General features: G+C 42.8%; 1 non-coding gene across 1 annotated transcript; it reads left to right on the top strand.

Annotated features, from left to right (window-relative positions):
- The first annotated feature begins 7,169 nt into the window (after positions 1–7,169).
- LOC145396610 (5S ribosomal RNA) lies at positions 7,170–7,288 on the top strand. The gene has a single exon (XR_013896791.1). It is a non-coding gene; the product is annotated as a 5S ribosomal RNA (ribosomal RNA).
- The last annotated feature ends 17,712 nt before the right edge of the window (positions 7,289–25,000 follow it).

Raw genomic sequence — 25,000 nt, 5'->3', positions numbered from 1 at the left:
TCCAGCTTTCAAGAATTTTTCTTATTGACTTTATATTAAAAGTTTTGACCTTGTGCGGTGACTTGCTCATTGTTTTTACGTTTTGTCTGCCGCCTTCCATTGCACAGACTTCATCCAACTGTTCCTCCCGTGCACTTTTACCCTCATTTTCCCTGCACACACACACACACACACACACACACACACACACACACACACACACACATGTACTATAATGCACCCTCACCTTCACCTTCATCTTTACACTCATCCTCCTTTTCTGTTCCTGCCATCCACTCCTTACCAATACACTCAACTATTTGCTCCACAATCATACTCACACATATGCTGCACTCTCTCTCCCTTATCCTCGCCCTTACTCTCACACTCCCGTACTCATTCTACTCTGCACTCGCACCCTTTTCTTTTTTTCTTTTCACTCTACACCCTCACACACCGCCCACACTTCACAGAACTTATCCTAGATTGCTTTCTTGTTCCTCTTCCTAAGACTTTCCTCATTTCATCATCATCATCATCATCTTCTTCTTCTTCTTCTTGTTTTTTCTTCTTTGCACGATTTCCCATTCCTCCCTTCTCTTAATCTCTGTCACAGATACCCTACTTCCTTTTACCTCTCACTCTCCCACACACCATTCCCACCTCCATCTTATATTCTCCTCGTCTTGCGTAGCCTTGCAGATTATTTCTTCCCTTCTTTTATCCTCTGTTACACCGCCCACATCCACAATCTCTTATTCTTCGCTCTTCCTCCACGGTTATCCTTCCCTATTCGTCCAGTCACCCAACTTATTCTCTTTCCTCCTTCACCATCCACTCTCCTTACGCCGTACATCGCCCTTCCATGTGCCCCTTCCCCCTTCCACTGCTCTTATCACCGTCTTCCCTCACGCTGTCTATCCCGACCCTTCCTCCATTCCTTCATCCTCCTTCATCTCATCCCCCTCATTACTCCCCCTACTCCCCACATCCCTCTCCTCCCTTGCCTCCTCTCACAGTGCCCCCTTAATTCACTCCCCAACCTCTCGTCTGAATTCTGTGAACACGCCACAAGTCCTTTGATAACACACCTGTCTAATTTTAACATGGGGGTAATGGAGAGAGAGAAGGAGAAGGGAAAGAAGATGAGGAAGGAGAGAGATGGCTAAAGAGAGGAGAAAGAAAATAAAACCATAATTCATGTGAGAGACGAAGGAAAAGGGAGGGGGAAGAGAAATATTCAATTATGACAAGGAGAAAGATAATAGCATTTGAGAGGGAAGGACTGAGGGAGGGCGGAAGGCCGGTAGAAAAGAGGATGAAAGAGAGCTAGAAGAATATGAAAGGAAGACATTGCTCTTTAATAGCATATTTTCTTCCTTATGTGTCTTTTTTCTCTTATTTTGTATTCTCTAAACCTACCTTTTGATTCGTTTAGTCTCTTTGCTGCCTACGGTTTCTTTCCTTTTCCTCCAGTGTGTTTTATTTCTTCCCATTCCTCTCTTTTTCCGCCTTTTAGTCTTCCCTGATTTCTAGCATGATTCTTAAAACCTTCATTCTTCACAATCTCTTTTGTCCGGTAATCTCTCTCTCTCTCTCTCTCTCTCTCTCTCTCTCTCTCTCTCTCTCTCTCTCACTACTTACCTTCACTTATCTATCCATACTACTCCTGATTTTCATGTCTTTACCGGGAACCCTGCTGCAAGGATCGTGACTTCATTTTTCTCCTCCCTGTTCCCTCACTTTATTTCTTACACTTTCTCTTACTTTTCTGTGCTTCAGGTATAAAAGTAGTCTTTTTTTTCCTTCCCTCTTTTAATTTTTCATTTCCTTTTTGTCATCTTCCTTCATCTTACCACACACACACACACACACACACACACACACACACACACACACATATATATATATATGTTATGCTACGCGTTCCGAGTCCAATTTCTTGTTCTCTGGACACGAGCGATTGCTCTGGGGTTCCCTTCAAGACCAGGTCTAGAGCATGCAACTAAAGGAACAGGACATAAAAACTCGGGTCAACCAACCTTACACGTATATTGCTACAAAGTCAACATAATGCTTAATGCAGCTTAACACAATACACTGTACAGATTAAGTACACAATACAAGACAGGAGGGCTACTGTTGGGCTGCTGGGGATTGGGCTATCACAGATGTCGTCCAGGTGTGGGAGTGGTCCCGTCAGGTATGCCTTCCGTCAGGAGGCACGGGACCACTGCTAGGGGCCGAGTCGTCTGAGGTGGGCTGCTGGGCGATATAGAGGGATGCCTTTCCCTGGTGGGGCCTCAGTGAGCAGGTCAGCCCTTGGGACTAAGGCCGAACAGGGCGAGCAGATGCGCTTCTCTGCGCCCACTCCTGGAGGAGGACTGCTTGCCATTTGGGCTGGGGAGGTCACGCCCTGGGGTCCTGAGGATGTCCCTGGGTGACTGAGGGCTGCAGTCTCACTTGGGTCGCGCCACTGTCAGGGGCTGCCTGCAGTGTCCCTCCCTTCGGGAGTCCGACAGCGAGGGGCGTCGTATGGGTGCTGGCTGTAAGGAACGGACCCCCAGACTCACTACAGGGCCACTCCAAATCTGCTCCAGCTGCAGCTCTGCCAGGGGGCGGTCACTGTGGAGAGAGCAAGAAGGGTGTCCTGCTCAGCCTCTGGATGGGTGAGGCAAGCAAGGTACATCCTCCATGAGGAGTGTCACAGGGGTAGCAGACGAGGGACGTACGGTGGCCGATCTCTCCCCGGCGCGAACAGTGGCCATTGCTGCAGTTCCACTTACCCCTGGGACAGCAGGTGAAGGGTGTACGGTGGCCGAGCCTTCTCGGGAGCGGACAGTGGCCATCGCCGCAGTCCTGCTTTCTGCAGAGGTGGCAGACGAAGGACGGGCAGTGGCCAATCATTCCCCGGCATGGACGGTGGCTTTCGCCGCAGTTCTGCCCTTCTGTTGGGTTGCAGCTGAAAGACGTAAAGTGACCGATCTCTCCCCGGTGAGGACGGTGGCCATTACCACGGTGCTGCTTCCAGCAGAGGCTGCAGGTGAAGGGCTTGCAGTGCCCGACCCTTCCCCGGTGCGGACAGTGGCTGTCGCCATGGTCCTGCAGGGGATACTAGCAGAGAGGCGTAAGGTGGCGAACTTCTCCCTGACGCAGACGGTAGCCATCATCGCGATGCTACCTGGGACTGTAGGAGTACAAGTCCCACCCCAATCCCGGTGAGTGCTGGTCCGGCTGGAGAGTAGTCTGCCGGGGTGGTGTTCCTCTGGTTGGCTCTGTTGAGGGGAAGAGGGGCACAAGGTATTGGGGAACATAGGCTCATCTGGGCTGGGCCTTTCATATGCCCTATGCACCTCCCTGTGGTCTCCCCTTGGGGTGGGTGTTGCAACATCTTGTCCGTGGTCTCTCGCTGGGGTGGGTATTTCAATATATATATATATATATAGAGATAGATAGATAGATAGATAGATAGATATAGATATAGATATTTACAGTATATATATATATATATATATATATATATATATATATATATATATATATATATATATATATATATATATATATATATAGTAATCCCTTTAATATCCGATGTAATACAGCCAAAGGCATGTCTGGGAGGTGGCTTTGTCCGGATACTGGTCCCCTGCCTCCTGGACTGGTACTTATGGACCCTAACCCAGCCTAACTCAGAAAACCACCTACATAACTACCTACTGGACAATCATAGCACCTATTTAAGACCCTATTCACACTAATAAGGGACAGAAAGCATGAAATATATGAAAATGAACCAGAAAATGAGGATTTAGAGATGAGTATGGAAAGTATTTAGTAGTATTCAGGGTACTTACACCAAGTCCGTGGCCGTCGCAATGAATAACCTGTCTCCTCTCTGACAGTATCAAGGTGCACCTGAAGCACCTACAGTAATCCAGTGCTGCACTGCACTTAATCCTTTCCACTCTGAATTCTATTTTCTTAACACTGTGCATTCTTTTTTCACTTGTGCTCTACTGTACTTGAAACTCACACTGTTGCACTGGGCACTTAAGCCTTTGCACTCTGAATTCCAATTTCTTAACACTCCGAATTCTCTTCTCATTTGCGCTCTACTGTACTTCAAACTCACCACTGTTGCACTTTGCACTTAAGCCTTTGCACTCTGAATTCTAATTTCTTAACAATGTGCATTCTCTTTTCACTTGTGCTCTACTGTACTTGAAACTCACCACTGTTGCACTCTGCACTTAAGCCTTTGCACTCTGAATTCTAATTTCTTAACACTACTGTACATTATGTTCTTTACACTGCACAAGTTTGTAAATTCCCATGTGGTCTAGTGGCGAGTTCTTGCTGTTTATTCACTGTCAGAGTCTGAGAGTAGGTGTTGCAGGTGGCCAAGGGGCGGGTCGCTGGGACTTGGTGATGGACTACCCACTGCAAACGACTCTGAAGACAGGCGCAAACTCACATCCAGTGGCGACTACACCGTGGTCAATGTGCTGGGCTGTGGCTCAGAGGTGGAATGCGTCTTGGAGAGGCAGTGGTAATTCACCGGGTCGGTCAGGATCACTTGATGGTCGTGACTGTCAGCTTTTACCCTCCCGGAAGGGAGCTGGGAGCTCATATAGTCCGATCTAAGGGCGAGGCTGTGACCTTCACACATGCACACACCCGTCCCCTTGCTCAAGGGGGACAGTAACCACCCACTTCGTCAGCGAAACTTTTCGCAACCTGAGCGAGGCGTGAACTCCCGTCCATCAGTTGGCAAGCGAGAACGTTACCACTGCACCAGCGAGCGGTGTGTGGAGCTAGGGCTGGGCACAGCAGGGGTCACGGTCCTAAAGAAACTGTCAATGGTTGATTGACGTAAGGAACGGCAATTCTGGTGAGTGATGATGCCTAAAAGCACGTACTTCCTCCACAAGTCCCAGGGGCCATATCTCTCTGTTGCAGTCCGAGTGTTCTAGGTAGTCAAGAACAAACTCGATGTGCTCCAAGTGCACTCAGCTTGGGGTTGGCTGGAGTAGTGGTGCGCTGAGAGGAGTCCACATGATCGTCGCTGTCCTCGTTGGAATCTTGTGGCTGGGTACTCGGACCGGCAACTGTAGATGCGATCTTGATATCAGACATGATATGATACCCAGGATCACCCTCGTCGTCATCCAACCACTCACGCACTTCGTCCACATCAATATCGTCGCCAGCTGCACGAAGATGTGCATAGAAGTTATCCACGTCAAAACCTAAAATGTTGTGCACCACATCTGCTCCGAGAAACAGATGAGACCAACCACTTTCCAGAATCTTGACAGAGACTTCCTTCCATGCACTGGCCCAGTTGTAGATGGCTGACTTGATGTTGTAGCAGCGAAGGTTTTCCAAAGTCCACTGGTCTTGCATGTCTCGTCCCTCCCTGCGCTTGTCCTCGTCCTCGAGAACAAACCATCACGTCGTCCAGGAACTTCTGACGGTACAGCCTCTTTGTTGCCACAATCACTCCTTGGTCCACCGCTTAGATGAGAGCAGTCGTATTAGGTGGCAAAAACAAGCACCTAATGTGGGCATTCTCAGCCACCAGCTCCTTGTTGGATGCACAGATGCATTGTCCAGAAGAAAGAGGGACTTTACCTGTTGTGTAGGATTCCCAGTGTCTTCGTCTGATAGACCTCCTTGACGAAGTGCTGAAGAAACCAATCTTTGAAGATCTTGGCTGTGAACAAAGCCTTCACAGAATGGTACCACACGACAGGAAGGACATCTTTCATCCCACAAATGCGCCAAGGCTTCTTTGTACAGCCAACAATAACGGGCTTGAGCTGGTGCATGGCATTAGCATTGGCACAATACAAAGCAGAAATCCGTTCTTTCGGGAGCTTGCAGCCAGGTACATGCTTCTCTGTATCCTCAGTTAGAGTGGTCATTGGCAGCGAGCGATAGAATTGACCAGTTTCATCAGAGATGTGGACTTGGCCGAGAGTGAGGCCCTCCCAGTTGATCATCCCTTCACCTTCTGCTGAAACTCCTCTATTCCCTCCTCATTGGCATCCAGAGCTTCGCCACTGGCCTTACGGTTGGTAAGGCCATGCCATAACTTGAAAGCAAAGAGCCAACCCTCAGATGCCTTGAAGTCTGGGGTGTCATGTAACCTTGTGAACTTCTCGTTGGCAGCCTTCAGCTCCATACCATGCACCAGCACACTGGCAGCACGTTATTGTCAATCCCAAATCAGCGTGGAGCGGTTGACTTCTGCAAACCTGGGAGTGTACATTACCTTCCTCTCTACATTGCGTTTGGTCTTCAATCCGAAGTCAGCCGTGTACTGGGTGAGTTTGTCCTGGGATATCTTAATATCAAACAAGGTAGAGCGGGCCAGGTTGAATTCACGGAGGATGTGTGGCTTCGACAGTCCTGCGTCCATTTTCTCCAATATCTCCCTCTTCTTCTCCAGAGTCAGAACCATTCATTTTCTCTTGTCGGGTGGCAAGGCCATTATCACACACACGAAGAGGAGGCAACAGAGGAACAACAAAGCCTGCAGGAGGTAGGGCACCACCATAAAAGCAAGCACGTGGTGGCCATGGTGAGTAGCATGCACTCACGATGATGGGTAGGCAGGAAATGGAGAGAAGGCAGCGTCACCCTACCAGACGTTGGCGGAACTATGCGACAAAACACAACTGGTCCGCGCCACATGCCAAGATCATATATCTATCTATCTATCTATCTATATATATATATACTGTATATCTATCTATCTATCTATCTATATATATATATATATATATATATATATATATATATATATATACTGTATATATATATATATATATATATATATATATATATATATATATATACAGTATATATATAGTATATATATATATATATATATATATATATATATATATATATATATATATATATATATATATATATATATATATATATATATATATATATATATATATATATATATATATATATATATACTGTGTGTGTGTGTGTGTGTGTGTGTGTTTATGCTTCTGACCGGGAATCGAACCCGAGACCTCTAGATGGAAGTCAGGCACTGATGCCACTTCACCACAGCGTGATAAAGCTGAGGCATCTGATTTTTTTGATGAACCAATTAAATCCATATATATATATATATATATATATATATATATATATATATATATATAGCCAACGGCCATGCCACGTTGAGTACACCGCTTCCCGTCCGATCAGCGAAGTTAAGCAACGTTGGGTCTGGTTAGTACTTGGATGGGTGACCGCCTGGGAACACCAGATGCTGTTGGCATCCCTACGTGTCAAGTGGGGTTGGTGGAGGATTAGTGCCCCTCCCTGTAAAACAATTAACTCTAAGCCCTTGACCACCCCGTTTGGGATACATGGCGTCCGGCAATGGATGGATGGATGGATATATATTTCATGCTCTCAACCTATTCTCTCAAGTCCACATTTGCCCTTTGCTCCATCCGTGTTCATTTCCCCCTGCATCCTGCTTGCCTCATGCGTGTCCTCTGTTCCTTGCTTGCCACCTCCCCCAAGTTTCCTATGATTCAGATTACCTACTTGTGTTATTCCTCTGGTGAGTTCATTATTTGTAAATATTAAGTGCTATTGTGTCAGTTCATCTTGAGAATAGAATCAAACTGTAGTATGGGTATGTAGACTAGATACTTAAAAGTATATGGAGCTTAAGGAATACAGGGGATGGCCAGGATGGCGCAGACAGCCTGCCCCAGTGGAAGTCTGTGATAGTCTGCCCTGGTGAACAGAACATAGGACATTGCTGAGCTGTAATGCTGACCTTAGTGAAATTTGTAACTAAGTAGTGTCAACATACAGGCTGCCACATCATATGATGAAATAATGTATGAACAGATTAAAAACACATTAGTATACACTTTAATGACTAAATTAGGTTTTTTATATAACATATAAAGTGTGCTGTGTTAGTGCTTGGCGAGCGAGCAAGCTCCATGTTATCACAAGTTCCCTGTTATATAATATTACAAGCGGAATTTTCGATATTTAATTCCTAGAGTTGATGCAAAAGAACACAGTGTTTCGAAAATCTCTTAAAATTTGATTTCATAACTAAGGCATTCAATTACCGATTGAGGCTGAACAATGTTTTGGAAAACTCGAGATTTCAAGGGGTTCTTACGCCTTTTAGGTGAATTTTTTTTAATTGGCATCATAATTTACTGAAAGAACGAATCGCTTGCAGAACTTCAACTCTACTTGACATAGTAGTAAAGTTATAAGCTTCTGCTTAGTGTGGCAGTTGGGTTGGGCCAAACTGGGTCGGGCCGAGCTGCTCATTTCCAACCTTAACTGAGAGAAAACATCTCTCGCTCACTCGTAATAAATGGTATTTACATAGTGGGACCAGCAGATTGCTTGGCCACCACTCAAGCAAGCATTTTTGACTAAACACAATAAGGAAACTAACTAAAGTATTCCTAATCATGTTACACTGTAATCTTTGGAGCTAGCTAAGCAGTGGTCTGCTGAGGAGCTGACCGAGATCAAGCCTGTCTCTGAGACCTCATCTTAACACTATATCTGGACGAAACACATTGAACACAAAATGCCAGCACACACACATTACAGGCAAACGAAAATATAGGTACAAGGACACCAGGAAGAAAAGTAGACAGTGCTACATAGGAAGGGACAAGGGTATCAAAGAAGGAAGGAAATTCACTGCCACTGATATTGGAAAGTACTTTTATACGATCTGAAACAACAACGAGGATTCTAAAGGTGACATTAAAATGGAAAGTCAGTGGATCTGACCGGTTAGCTATGAAAGCAATGTGTTGGTACTCAGGAGTGTCATGAAGGAGATATTCCAGAGTACACAGAAGTCAAGGGCTGTATAGTAACCGAATGCTTGAACATACGAAGGGTGCTTGACACATTAGGGTCAACTCTCTGTCACTTCAGAAGTAAAAAAAAAAAAAAAGTGCATTGTATACAAATGGACATGAGATGCTGCACGAAGTTGGGTGGAGGTGAAATGACAAAAACTAAGCGCCTTGGAATTATTAGCATCAACAAGGAAAACGTCATATTAATACTCATGTGCCGGAACAAATGCAAAATGAAAACCCTGACAGACAAAGAGATACAGATAAGACGGTTTACATTTGGACAGAACATTAGGATTTGAAATGGCATCAAGCTTGTTATCATTAGAGACGACAAAAATACTCTGATAAACGAGGGTAGCCTCGGGCACTGGGTACTAAAATTCAACATGTTGTTAGTCAAATATAGGGATCATGCCATGCATAACAACAGCAATGTCTGGAGCAGTATTAAGATGATAAATCGGTAAAAGGAACCAGTATGACCGAAACCCGAATCTGCTAGGTCATTTATCATAATGTTATTAAGGTTGGTTACAGAGGTGATTGACTTTTCGGTAGGCAGTAAATATTAGGAGAAAAGTAACTTCTCAATGATCGGTATGGTAACAGGGAAGTCATTAACAACTCGTGATAAATGATTGTTTATATTAGTAATTATGTTAATGGAATCAAGCAAGGTGCCTATGAATTTATAATTTCAGGTGATTATTCTTTGGTAGATTTCAGCAGCTACAGTTAGTTCATGCATGTGTTTACCTAGTTCACACATCACTAGTCATGGCTGTAGCAAAGAAATGCTTAGAGACGATCCCTAATATATATATATATATATATATATATATATATATATATATATATATATATATATATATATATATATATATATATATATATATATATATATATATATATATATATATATATATATATATATATATATATATATATATATATATATATATATATATATATATATATATATGTATGTTTTTGTCGAAATCTAGAGCGTGTGTGAAGATCGTCAGATCTGAACACAGTCTGCCGTGAGCATGATGAATGGAATCTAACAACTTGTATACTCTGACTATCTGAAGATTGCCATTATGACGAAGATCATGTGATAAATCTTGAGTGTACAGACCACGTAGCATGGAACATAGCTCCTGAAGGTGAGTGAAGAGAAATCCATTTCCTTTGTGACTCTCAAGAGAACTTGTAGTTGACACCTCTCGCCAATTGCGTCAACTACGATGAATAGGTCACCAATCTAAGCAAACAGTACACCTGGTTTGAGGATATCAGAGGCTGAAGGAGGATCGATAGTGGTGTAGACTGACACCAAGAGGAGAGAGTAAAACTCAGTTTATTTAGGAAGCTGAACGAAACTCACTTAAGTAATCAACAACAACATGAGATGAAGAAGCTGGGTCAGCAGTTGAAGAAGACGAGGAATCAGGTCCTGCATGAGAATTAGATAATAACCCTGGGTCAACCTTACTCAAACTATCATCACGAACAGTCTCAGAAGCCTGAGTATCAGGATTAAAAAAACGTCATACTTGTTACCATGTTCTTCAGCCAATATGCCATGTTCTTCAGCCAATACACGAAATGACCCACGAAACTTAGGAGATAATTTGGTTGAAAGTTCAGGAAAATTAATCATGACAGCATCTCCAACTTCAACAGAGGATTATTCAGCTTGTTTATGCTGCCTGCAAATCATTTCAGCCCTAGAAGCTACCAAACTCTTGCAAACACCATTATGAATGGAATAAAACACGAACATCAGAGTCTTTGCATAGTCATCTGTGTTGTAGTTTAGTCATGGTTTTTGGCAGAGAATGTTATATGGTAAGGCCTTATAATTGCCATAAAGAATGTAACAGGGATTTACCCTTGTTGAATTACTGGAGTCATCGATCAATGCAACCACCTGGGGCAACCAATCCTGCCAATTCCTCCTACATGAAACTTTATAAGATGGATAATTTTCCACAATCTTTATGTTACCACGTTCCACCAGACCATTGGGGGCTGGATGGCAAAGGTTGGCTTAATGCTGTACAGGCAATAAATTTCCTTGACGATCTGATTAAGGAACTCTTGCCATTATCAGATAACAACTTCGGCGTGGTAAGTGGGGTGATTATGTGTGTAACAATAGCATGAGCCACTTCATCGACTGACTTGGAAACCAGAGGCAATAAAACAACAAACTGTGAGAAATTACCAAAGGCTACGAGTAGATACTGAAAGCCCTGAATTCAGTGATGTAGACATGGGGGGACCTGGGGTGGCACGTGCCCCCCAATTCAAGGCCTGTGCCCTCCCAGGTGCCTCCCCAGCTGAAGTTTTTAGGCAGAAGAGTTTCAGACACAAATGAATTTTAATGATGGATGAAGTTTAAATATGTGGCAACACTGTGACTAGCAAAAAAAATCACCTTAACATGTATGTCATTATTATAGACAGTGAACTGATAGGGTACAATTTCGAGTTTGAATTCACAATTATTTTCACTTACATTGTTATGACGGTGGCATTTAGTCTTTAAGTACCGTTTCTTTTTACTGTGTCAGTTAGATTTTGTTTATCACCTTGTGTTTATTGACAAATATCGGTATAATACCAATACACCAGTCCTGTAAGAGACAGCCCTAGCATGTATTCAGTATGGACGGTGGGTGTTAGCGCCGAAATGGTGACATGTAGAGAGGTGTATGGTATGTAGGAGGACTACTGATCCTTGAGAGCAGGCTGTGAAGCCTATGACCAGAGTCAGACACATAAAAAAATAAATAAATAAATAAATGTGGATTAGTTTATCTGAGAATCTGGAAAGTTCTAGAAGGGATGCGTTATCCGCAACAAGGAGAAGGCCTACAAAAGGTACCGGAGCCAACCCACCCCTGAATCACATCATCTTTACGTTTCTGCCCGGAATCGTGCTAAGTCTGTTCTTTGCTCTACTAAAAATAATTTCATCCATACTAAATGCTCTCAACTCTCCAACTCGAATTCTTCCCGCTCCTTCTGGCACCTTGCCAAAAATCTTTCTAACAACTTTACCTCATCATCCTTCCCTCCTCTTTTCTACTCTGATGGTTCTGTAGCTATTTCTTCTACTGATAAAGCAGATCTCTTCGCACAGACTTTCTCCTCCAATTCCACCTTAGACGATTCCGGTGCTGTTCCTCCATCACTTCTCCCCTCTGACTTCCTCATGGCTGACATTAAAATTTCTTCAGCTGATGTATTTTCTGCCATCACTGGCCTCAGTACTAACAAGGCATATGGGCCTGATGGGGTCCCTCCTGTTGTTCTCAAGAACTGTGCTTCTATGCTTACACCCTGCCTAGGCAAACTCTTTCGCCTTTGTCTGTCAACCTGTACCTTTCCTTCTTGCTGGAAGTTTGCTCTCATTCAGCCAGTCCCAAAGAAGGGTGACCACTCCCAACCCTCCAACTATCGTCCAATTGCTTTAACGTCCTGTATTTCAAAAGTTTTCGAGTCAATTCTTAAAAGAAAAATTTTAAGGCATCTTTCCTATCACAACCTTCTTTCCGATCGTCAGTATGGGTTCCGTCAGGGACGCTCCACTGGCGATCTTCTCACCTACCTTTCAGACTCCTGGTCATCCTCCTTTCGGGACTTTGGCGAAAGCTTTGCCATTGCACTTGACATCTCAAAGGCTTTCGATCGAGTCTGGCATAAATCTTTAATTTCCAAACTGCCCTCCTACGGTTTCTATCCTTCTATCTGTGCCTTCATCGCTAGCATCCTTTCTGGTCGTTCTATAGCCGCTGTTGTAGACGGCCATCGTTCTTCTCCTAGATCTATCAACAGTGGTGTTCCTCAGGGCTCTGTCCTATCACCAACTCTCTTCCTTTTATTCATCAATGATCTTCTAAGCTGTACATCTAACCCCATCCACTCATACGCTGATGACTCCACCCTTCACCTTTCCATTCGGTTCCCACAACGCCCATCTCAACAGTTACTTCAAGAAACAAGGGATGAGGCTATGGCACACCTAATGTCTGACTTGGCTCGTATCTCTGACTGGGGTAAAAATAATATGGTTGTCTTTAATGCATCTAAGACTCAGTTCTTACACCTATCAACCCGACAAAATCTTCCACAGGTATACCCATTAATGTTTAATAATATTCAGCTTAATCCTGCATCATCCTTGAACATGCTTGGGGTCTCATTTACTCGAGACTTATCTTGGAAAGATCATATTACATCTCTTGTAAAATCTGCTTCCAAGAGATTGGGTGTGCTAAGCCGACTCCGCTCTTTCTTTACCCCTGCACAATTGTTGACTCTATACAGGGGTTTTATCCGCCCCTGTGTGGAGTACAACTCTCATGTATGGGGAGGCTCCCCACATACAGCTCTTCTCAATAGGATGGAGTCAAAGGCTTTTCGTCTCATTAACTCTCCTCCTCTTACTGACTCCCTTCAACCTCTGTCTCTTCGCCGCACTGTTGCATCTTTATCTCTTTTCTATCGCTACTTTAATGGTCACTGCTCCTCTGAACTGTCTGCTTGCATTCCTCCACCTCTACGACAGGAGCGTAGCACCCGTCTGGCAGCAAACTCTCATCCCTTTTCTGTCCAACTCTCTAATGCAAGAGTTAACCGTTACTCCCAGTCTTTCATTTATGCAACAGGTCAGCTCTAGAACTGTCTCCCTCTATCTGTATTTCCTGCTGCCTATGATCTCCAGTATTTCAAACGCAGTGTGTCCAGGCATCTCAAAACGATCGGATCTTGAATTTGGCTCTCTATTGTATTTTGTTTTTCTCTTGGAGGGAACTGTTACTGCGGGCTCATGGCCTTTGGTTTCTTCTTCCTCGCATTAAAAAAAAAAAAAAAAAAAAAAAAACATAAGTTAGAAAGTGCACAAAAGTTAATGAAAATATGTTCTGTCCTTTCCAGTTTCATCTCAATTTAAATTGTGTATTTCATGGTTATTTAATTAATTTGTTGAGTTATGTGGTGTCGAATGTTGAGCGTTATCGAGGATATCCGAGGCTCCACATAATTCTAGACGTCGCAAATGTTGTACAAATTAAAGATGGCGAAAGTTAGAGGGACTGTTGACAGCGGACGTTTGGCAAGTGGCCAGTTAGTGAGAGAAAGAGCAACAGAGCAGTTACAGTGTCAGTACAGGTGGCGGTGATGAGTGAAAGTGTGAAAAAATGTTTTTGGCTGTGGTTTTGCAACAACATTTTCAGTGGTTGTGACTTGTGAAGGATATTTCTAATCAATATGCTGAGAAGTATTGAGCATTTCCTGACTGGGAAACGATCAGCAGATGAAACTGAGCTACCTGCATCAAGTGCCAAAGAACAAAGCTAGTCTGCTGCTGATACTAGTTCCACGCATCCTTCTGATGAGGAGGAAAATGTGTGGCTTGATGACAACAATGAATCAGAGTCTGAGGGAGATGATGACAACATAGTTGATGAAGACAGTGTTGCAGCAACATGTGAAACACCAGCAGAACAAAATGACCCTCTGACATCAGCACTTGACGAACTGATTAGCCCAAACAACCAAAACTCAAAATTTACCAGCATACAATATGGCAAAAAGAGACGGGCTTTCTCGGCCAGATGGTATGAACTTTTCCTGTGACTTGAGTATTTAGTTAGTCAGGATGCAGCTCTCTGCTTCAGTTGTAGGTTGTTCCCTGTTCATGGCCGAACCATGTCGGAAAATACCTCCACAGTGTCAGGTTACAGACAGTGGAAAAAAGCATTAGAGAAAGACTCTGTATTTGCACAGCACGAGAGAAGTGATTATCACAAGGCCACATTTTGCATATGGAAAGACTTTCAGTCCCAGCTTAAATCAGGAAAGAGCATCAACCTTGCATTAGTTTCAGCACATGAAAAACAAATTTAAAAAAACAGTGTATGAAACAAGTTAGAAAAGTACTATGCCTAACAGCAAAGACAGAAAATTTCACAGAGAGATCACAAGGAGGTCAGTGGAAGCAGCAACAGAGGCAAATTTCTTGAAGTACTGGAGCTAGTCAGTGAATATGACAGTATTATAACACAAATGCTGGCAAGAATACATAGTGTGAAATATACAAGCTCACAGATCCAGAATGAAACAATAAAGAATTTTTCATGCATTATAAGAGATGAAATATGCAAAGAACTGCATGTCAGCACTGAATACTCAGTCATGGTGGACGAAAGGGCATTAATGGAAAAGGACAACTCTCGCTTGCTGTAGGGTATCATTTCCAAAATAATATTCATGAAGAGTTTTGGGTTTGTTCAATATGAATTAAATGCAAAGTACTTGAAGGAAAAAATGATTCAGTTACTTAAATCTTGCAACATAAATCCAAATTATTGCGTAGGACAAAAGTTATGATGGGGCCTCTTTGATCAGTGGTGTGAAAAAAAAAGATGTTCAGGAATTATTTAAAGAAGATGCTCCAAGAACCGAGTACAGTCATTGCTACAACCATAGACTGAATCTGGTCATCGGTGATTGTGTTAAGTCTGTCAAACTAGCTGATAAATTCTTTGAATTCCTTTAAACTGTATGATTTCATGTCCCCTCATGTGCCTCATGAGATGTTTGTGAAAAAAAAAAAAAAGAAGAAGAAGAAATGTATCCTGGAAAGCAGGTAAAGAAACTGAAGAAACTAAGTGACACAAGATGGTCATGCCAGTATTTATCTTGTACAGTCCTTCTCGATATACTCTTTGCAGTCACGGCAACTCTCTCTCTCTAAAAAAAAAAGATGATACATTCACAGAAAAATGTGCCCTTGATACCAACACTTTACTCAAGAATATTGACCATGGTATAGTTATCTCAATTGTCATGTTCACCAGCATTTCACAGAAACCAAAGTTGTTATCTGCCACGCTGAAATCTCCAGCACTTCAGCTGTCAGCTGCAGCAGATATGGTTCAGAGAGTTGAAATATAATTAGCTTCCCACAGGAATGAGTAACACTGGCATGAACTGTGGGTGAAAGCTGCAGGTGTTCGAAATCAAGTTGATATACCTGTTGAAGATCCAGCCCAGAAGAGGAGGACTTGACCCTCTAGACTTCTGCAGGGCAACGTGGGTCTGGAATTAACTGGCCGGCAAAACATAGAAGACAGCATGATTCACTTAAGAAGTGTTGTATAGAGCTGTACTACGAAGTACTGGGTAGGTTACTTCTATAACTGCAGTCAAGGTTCATTGATGCCAATAAGATGTTGCCCAAATCAATGTTTATGCTAGATCCACTAGCTCAGAGTGTCTTGATTTGGGCACCATGGAACCTATGGCTGAACGGCAGTGTGTGAACACCGAATAACTAGATGTAGAGCTGTGACAAGCAAGTAGCTTTGTGGAAAAGAAGAAAAATGTGGGTCTTATTGTTAGCAACCTAGATGAGCTTCCAATATTCATAAGTCCATAACTATAAGGAATCATTCCCAGATCTGACTGCACTGGTATTGACACCAGCTTCAGCATCATGTGTAAGGAACTTCTCCTCAGTACGACTCATCAAAAACTACCTGCAAAGCACCATGTCTGACACCAGACCCTCCTCACTTTTTTTTTTTTTTTTTTTTTTAATGGGTCCGACTCTGGGCATAGGCTTCACAGCCTGCTATCAAGGCCCAGCAGTCCTCCTACATACCATACACCTCTACATGTCACCACTTCGGCGCTAACACCCTCCGTCCATATTGAATACATGCTAGGGCTGTCTCACGCAGAACTGGTGTATTGGTATTAGCGGGGGTATTTTTACGACATGTCGGCGGGTCTTCTGGTAGATCAGTAAAGCCTGATTTAATGAAATTCAAATCCTTAAACTGTTCCCTGCCCCAGCCGGGATTCGAACCTGGGTCCGTCAGGACTGCAGGCCACCTCTCTACCGATTGGGATTCATCCCAACAGAGCAAGAGAAATTGACATGGAACATTTTGTTTTTATGATCGCACAGAAACATTACAACAAAAATATACAACTGTATTGAGATGTGATTTACTATTGCTGTATATAAGGTTCAGTGATATATGAAGACCAGTATGTACAACTAATGTGTTTTAATTTACAATCCATAAGTTTGTAAATCATTTCCATTTGTCACATATGAAAGTGTAATTGAGATGTAATTACAAAGTACCTATTTGCAAACATACGTACATACATGTGTATTGTATTTTAGTGTAATGCTTGTTTATATTGTGCCAGTTATTGCCAAATGCGTCAGGAATAATTTATTTTATGTTTGCATAATTCATCTTTTTCTTTCACTAATATATTTGTTCATGAACATAATAAATGGTTCTTGTTGAATGTGTACCGGGCCCCCTCTGACAAGCAAGTGCCCTCTCCCCCATGTACCCCTCCATAATATGGATCCTAGCTATGCCACTGGCCCTGATAGCTTCGTGGAACCTGAAGTAGATCAATGGCTGCAGTATCCCAATGTTTCTTGGGTGTATGGTATTCTGGAATAGAAGCAGGCTTCCCAGTAGTACCCTTATGTTGGGCACAAAGCTCACAGAAAATATAATTCTATAACCTTTAGCACTGTTGACCAATAGTATTTTTTTCTAGAATCACATCAACATCTGTCTCTCTCAGGGAGCCTGGCATATAGAGCATCATGCACGATAGAGAGAACTGATTCCTTATGGAAAGAAAGAACCAGACACTGAAAAACCTACGACTTGGATGATGTAACAAACTTATAAAGTATGTCTTAGTATACCTGAAACTGCGTATGTGGTACAGATAAATCGGGGAGAGTGGTTTCATCTCCCGAATCAAGAGCATATATGACTTTCGACCACAGGGGATGGTTGTGTTGTTCCTCTTTAACTGTCTGTGGACAGAAATCAGACAACTGTTGTATAGCAGGAACAGGAATACTCGTATTGTCACTGAGGGTATCAGCAACTACATTTATGTGGCCTGGAGGATATTTAAATGTAGGCTTAAATTCTTGGATTGTTAAAATTCCATCAAGCAAGTTTGCCCGTATGATTTTTTGCCCTAGAAAACTTCAGCAACTGCAGCTTGTTCAGTGTAGACATTGATATCACAGTCAAAATTAAGTCAGAAATGCTTAAGAGTCCAAACAACTGCTAGGGTTTCAAAATTGCAGTGTAACATTTTTCTGCATTATTCAGAACTCGGCTAGCGGAAGCAATGGTATGACAGTGGCCAGTAGTATCTTGTTGCTTGAGAACAGCACCGAAACTGAGTAAAGAAGCTCTGTACAGTGTGAATGGTATGGCCTAATCAGGAAAAGCTAGATTTGGTGCATTGGTCAGTGCACTTTTTATATCACTGAATCTTTTGTCCTGTGCAGGTCTCCACTGAAAAGGAACATCTTTCTTCAAAAGCTTTGTGAGGAGTGATGCAATGGTGGCAAATCCCTTGACGAAGCAGTGGTAGTAGCCAGTTAAACCTAAGAAACTCTTAACACGGTCGGCACTGGCAGGTACTGAAAACTGTCGGACTGCATGAATCTGAACTGGGACTGTATGGATCCAATCATTATCAACTACATGACCAAAGAATTTGATTCTCAGCTTCAGGAAATCGCACTTAGAGAGCTTGAGTTTAAGACCACATGTATGGAGCTTGTGAAGGACTTTATGACGTTTGGAAAAATTAGTTTCAATGTCTTTATTGACAATGATAAGTTCTAGGAAAGCAAGAAGAGTATTACCATGCATGCCAGCAAATAATGTACTGATAATGCACTGGAATGTCAAAGGTGCATTACAAAGCCCAAAAGACATACAGATAAACTAAAAATGGCTTTGACTAGTACTGAAAGCTGTTATCTGTCTTGGCTTCATCTCATGGAATTTGCCAATATCCACTATGTAAGTCAAGTCTACTGAAAATAGAATTTTCTTTACTCAAGATTGCAGTATGTCATGAAGGATGGGCTGAGGATAGTGGTCGGGGATCTTTACTTCATTAACGCAATGGAAGTTAATAACCGGACGGAATACACCATAATTCTTTGGAACATGGAAAAGAGGAGCATTCCATGCTGAGGTTGTGTGCGTGACAACTCCTTCATCCAACATACTAATACTTCCTCCTCTACGGCTTGTCTTTGACTATGAGGAAGACGATAAGCAGGTTCATGTACCAGTCCCTTGCTTAAGAGAAGTATGATGATGTATTAAATCTGTCTTACCCTGTGGCTCAAGGTAAAGAATGCCAGAGAACTCGTTTAAAAGATCCAACAATCTTTCTCGTAAGGGCGATCAGTAATTTTAGTATGAGGGGCTATTAACCCTCTCGTGTCAAGGGTTTGTTGTGGGTTCAACTGATCTGAAGCAACAGGGAAGTTATTTTGCACCTCTTATATTCTAGCATGATGTCAAGAAACTAACTAAACAACAGCCATCATTCTGTGTAATAGGGCTACAAGTTCTATTAAGAAGAAGAACATCAGTCATGTGTAATAGGGCTGCCAGTTCTATTAAGAACAAGAACATCAGTCATACCACCAGCCCTAACCGAGCTTAAGGTGAACTCAAGTGACCCGCCTTCTGCACGTGCTGTCTCACTCAAACACACCACGTCTGTACCCTCGCGCACATCTGGTAAGCCGACTGGGACCCTTGTAAGGGTCTGATTAAGGAGTCATTGGCTAGCCAACAGCACTACCAAAACCAAGGTCCAGTCTGAACCTCCTGCATTCGAAATGTCTTTGAGTCCACCAGAAGGGGTGTCACATGGGAGGGGGGACTCCTGATCTAACCCTGATAAACCCGTGGACAGACTCCACGAACTCTGCTAAGGAACAGCAGTTAGAATGACACCCGAATGAAGTAAAGATCTGGAAGGAGACAAGGCATTATGACACACTTGATTATGAATAATAGAATTCGTATGAGGATAAACATCAATGTCCTATTGGCCCATACATTCAAGACCAAATAGGCCATATTCTGGTAAGGGAAGCTTCTTTATAATGTTAAAATAAGCAACAACTGACTGAGCAGAACATGACGTTTGAAGTGTATGAGCAACGATACCAACAGCGTCTAAGAGATCCCCAATAACACCGGACAACAGGGTGTCAGGTGGGTAAATGGACCAGTGTGTGTGATGCATTATATTCATTAGTCCATTTAATAAAGACTGGCAAATGAGGTTAACGCATTCGCCAGTAGGCTATCCATAGTAAGTGAAAACTTACATCTCTCGACCTGCCAAGGAACAGACAAAATATCCGCCTTATGTAGTGCCGCAGTGAAGCAGCAGTGGACTTCTTAAGGGTTTAACTTTGATTGTTTGACTAGTGGTGCTGACCTTCCCCTACTGATATGACCTGTGATTTGCACACTCTGTCTGCTGTTGAAGAAGAAGGGAGTACTGATCCGTACTATGATATGATGACTGATGGACATACTGTACAATAACACCACTTGGTACTGCCACGATATAGTGAAGTGCCATTCAAGTTATCATGATCTTAAAACGTGTTGAGAGGCCGACTGGGAGAATGACCGACATGAATCTCACTGAGGTCGGGCGCGCACGATGCAGAGGCAGAGATCGAGTTAGCTCAAGCTGGGTGCTTCCTAAATAAACATTTATCTGTTGTATGACCCTATTTCTTGTATTTAGCCCAAACTGTTTTTTTTTTCTTAGGTTTTGTACCCATGATAGCTACAACAGGAGTATTTCCACTGGAAGTAGTTACTGGGTATGACAAAAGATCCTCCCAACTTAAATATCTCCACTGGTTCAACCAAAACGTTTGTGGGTTTATGCTCACACCTAGCTTGTTTCTCTCAGTTTTGGTCATGAATACATAATAAATTGCTTGTATTTAATTAGGTTTATCACATTTTCTTTTGCCATTGCTGTGTTTTCATCTTTAAACCACCCAGAACATTCTGATTAATCTAAAGCATTGGCAGTTGTATCCCAAGTGCATGCCTGAGCTCTGAGCAGAGTATGAGATCCTTGGTTCTGTCGTACATACGAAAATTCAACCCAAGGAACCAGATGTACCTTTCTTGAGAGTACAGATCAAAATACGCTTGAACTTATCGTAGTCTTTGACTTAAGATGCAGCTTTGATAGCAGAGGCCTTTAGAACATCGGTAGCGAGACTACCAGGTTTTACATGTGAAATGATGAAAGAAATTTTACTCTCTATATTCGTAATGCTACTATTGCGCATAACATCTTTGAAGTCTGAGAGGTAAGTTTGAATGTTATAATTATTCTCTCCAGAAATCTCGTGTATGGCATGGCTTTGTGGCAAGACCTTAATTGTTGTACCTTGAGGTGAAGACATGCTGAATTGAGGTTTAGTAACTCTGTGTGAAATAGAAGGTGTTGGACAAGTTTTCCTTGAACGATGTTTTCGGGAATGTAGACTTACGTCAAAACAAAGAGTATCAGTGTCCAGATGTGTTTCTAAAGCCTCGACAGATTGAGGGCTAGGTTTATAACTGGTTTCACTTTTATCTACAGGTGAAGTTGAAGTGCAGCGAGGCTTCACAAGAGGATGACTACACTCAAGATTTAATTAATCTTTAAGCCACCTTGGTAATTACTCGACCGATTGTAGCTTTTTATTAAATATTCAACTCAAATTTAAGTCGGAATCAGATAAATACGACTTTTCAGATGACTGTGAGCCTGAGGTATCACACTTCTCGATTTTGTGTATAAATGCACAGAAGAAACGCACGAACACATATGACAATTAGGGAGAAATAGTAGGAGAGAGAGAGAGAGAGAGAGAGAGAGAGAGAGAGAGAGAGAGAGAGAGAGAGAGAGAGAGAATATACACATTCATATATATATATATATATATATATATATATATATATATATATATATACTTTGTGGTAGGTGGGGGCGCTCACCATCCACTCACTCGATGTAGTGCTGCTCTCGGATGTCTAACCTTTCATCTCCTCCCTCCATTCCTTCCCTCCTCTTCTTTACTTCATTCTTTCCACGTCTTTCTCCCTACGGGTGACTTTACATTCCCTCTTTTGTCTTTCTATCCTTCAGTCTTTCCTCTTCCTTCTGCCAGTGGGTGACTCAACACTGAGTGACGAGCCAAATGGTTTCCTGTAAACCAGGAAACCATTCATTACTCCGGGGGGTAACCACATAGCCAAATTATGGCGCCTGGTGGCTTAGTGGGTAATTACGGCACTCCAAACGGATTGAGCAGGTGAAGGTTTATATCCAAGTGGTCTATCTATCTATCTATTGCCAGTCTCCACAATCCCGTAAGGGGTGGCCACAAACAAATCGCCTCCATGTCGCCCTGTCCCCAGCCATTTCACTGCCCTGCTCCCATCTCACATCTCCCTCCCTCATATACCTCTCCACTCCATCCCTCCATCTCATCTTTGGCCTTCCCCTTCCTCTCCCCCCTCCACCTCATTCACATTTCACATACTCTCTCCTCGTCAGTTTCTCGCTCTCCATCCTCTCCACAAGTCCAAACCACCTCAGTGCGTTTCTCCTAACGCTTCCTATCACATCCACATTTACACCACAACGCTCCTTCACTTCCTCATTTGTCAGTCTGTCTCTCCATGCGACTCCATGTGCTCCTCTCAAATAACTCATTTCCACTGCTCTCACTCTTGATTTCTGTCCCTCCAACAAGGTCCAAGCTTCACTTCCATACGTTAGAGTTGATACCACAGTACAGTCATGTAGCAGCATTTCCACTTCCATGCTCACTTCCCTGTTTCTTATCACTGCTTTCAAGGTACCAGCAATCTTTCTTCCTTGTTACACTCTTTCAAGCACTTCACCCTTTAAACTTCCATCCTTACTCATCACACTACCCAGGTACTTAAATGCACTCTCATGTTCCATTTCCTCGTCATCCAGCCTTACTATACATTTACTGACTTCACTTCCCTCAAAGACCATAACTTCATTCTTCCCTACATTCACCTTTAGAATCCGTTTCTTACACACTCTCCCAAACTCATCGACAAAGCCTTGTAGCTCCCCTTCGTCTTCACTTAATAACACGGTATCATGTGCATACAACGGTACAGGTAGTTTCCAAACACTGCCCTCTCTCACTAGAGCCGCTCCAACATCCACTGCCCTACCTTGTATCTCTTTTATATCCCCTTCCAGATACTAACTGAACAACCATGGAGACATGACACATCCTTGTTTCAATCCAACCTTCAAATAGAAAAACTCAGTTCACTATCGACACGCACTGCAGCCTTAGCACCCTCATAGATACTCTTCATGGCCTTCGACAACTTCCCATCAACTCCATATATTCTTAATATTTTCCACAGTCCTTGTCTATCCACCGTGTCATATACTTTCTCCAGATCCAAGAAGGCCGCATACAACTTCTTTCCCTTCTCCAGAAACTTTTCCACTAAAGATCTAAGAATGAATATCTGATCTACACAACCTCTTCCCTTCCTAGAACCTCCCTCGTCTTCTCCAACCAATTCCTCTGTTATTTCCCAAACTCTTTCAATAAGTATCCTACCATATACGTTTTCTCTTACACTAAGAAGACAAATGCCCTGATGGTTACCACACACTTCTTTTTCCTCTTTTCCTTTGTACAGGGGAATAATTATACCTGACATTCCAATCCTTCGGGACTCTACCTTTCTCCCAGGCCAATCTGCACATCTTCCACATCCATTCTACTACTATCTCTCTCCCATGCTTCAGCATTTCATCACACACTCTATCAATTCCTGGGGCTTTCCCCATTTTCACTTTCTTCATTGATTCCACAACTTCCATCTTGCTGATTTCTTCCTCTCTTTTCACATCCCTCCTTCTCCCAGCCATTCCCCAGCCACTTATGCTTGCATTACTTTCTTTCTCTATGTTCAACGGTTCCTTAAAGTGTTCTCCCCATCTGCTCACTTTTTCTCTGTTCTTCACTTGTAATCTACCATTTTAATCTTTAACCCCCCAGCTAACTTTTTTTTGGCAAACTGTCTAACATTCTTTACCTTTTTCCAGAAGATTGTCTTACATTCCCTCCACTTCACACTATCTCATTCCAGAAGATTTTCTTACATTCCCTCCACTTTACACTCAAGTTCCTTCCAAATTCTTCATCCACTCTCTTCTTACTCTCTGTAACTAATCTTTTCACTTCGCTCTTCCTCTCTGCATATAACTCTTTCTTTCGTCTCTCAACTTCTTCCACGAACCTGTTTCTCATCCACTCACTCTATGCTTTTTTCTTTTGTGCCACAGCCTCTCTCACCTCTTCTGTCCACCATGCTGTTCCCTTTCGTCTTCTTTTCACCCCACACACCACCTCACATGCTGCACAGATTTCTTCTGTGAATGTCTTGCACACACCTTCCATGTCCCCCATTTGCTCCAGTCTATATTTACCCAATCGCTCCTTCACTTCCCTTTTATATTCTGCCTTTTTTCCATTCTCCTGTAACTTTTCCACCCTCCTTGTATGTACTACTTCCTCCTGTCCTTCCTTTCTTCTATTTCTCCATTTTATTTGGACTTTAATTTTAACCACCACCAAGTGGTGATCCGAAAGTCCACTCACCCAACCTATATATACACATTCATCCATTACACACCTTCTCAATCTTTCATCCACACACACATGATCAATCATTGCCTTCCGTTTATTCAGCTCACCACACACCCTTCTCACCACTCACCATGTATAGGCTACCTGTGGATCATTTTGTGCCTGAAGAGGATATTACCTTATCATCAACCCCCTCCCGGTACAAATGTCCGCTAAAGCACTACGATTCACATCCGTCTCTGCAGGCACACCCCACTCACCAACTACTCCATCCACCTTCTCATTCCTTACTTTTCCAATCATATCTCCAATCAAAAACACTCATTCCATTCAAACTTTTCCATGCATGCTTCCACATTTGTCGCTCTGCTTGCACGATCTTGCGTTGGTGCATACACGCACACAATCACCCACATTTGTAGTCCAACTTTCAATCTTACCGACACAATCCTCGAGCCAACCGATCCATTCTCCCTTATACTCTCCTTCCATCTGTTACAACAACACACCAAGGGGTGATTAGGGTTATTGCTCACTTAATGCCACTCAGGGATGA

Source organism: Coenobita brevimanus, chromosome 38 (assembly GCF_032717465.1).
Source record: "Coenobita brevimanus isolate Jiangsu-jjx chromosome 38, ASM3271746v2, whole genome shotgun sequence".
NCBI lineage: Eukaryota > Metazoa > Arthropoda > Malacostraca > Decapoda > Coenobitidae > Coenobita > Coenobita brevimanus.
Note: the sequence above shows the minus strand (reverse complement) of the source record. Positions and strands in the feature narration are given on the sequence as shown.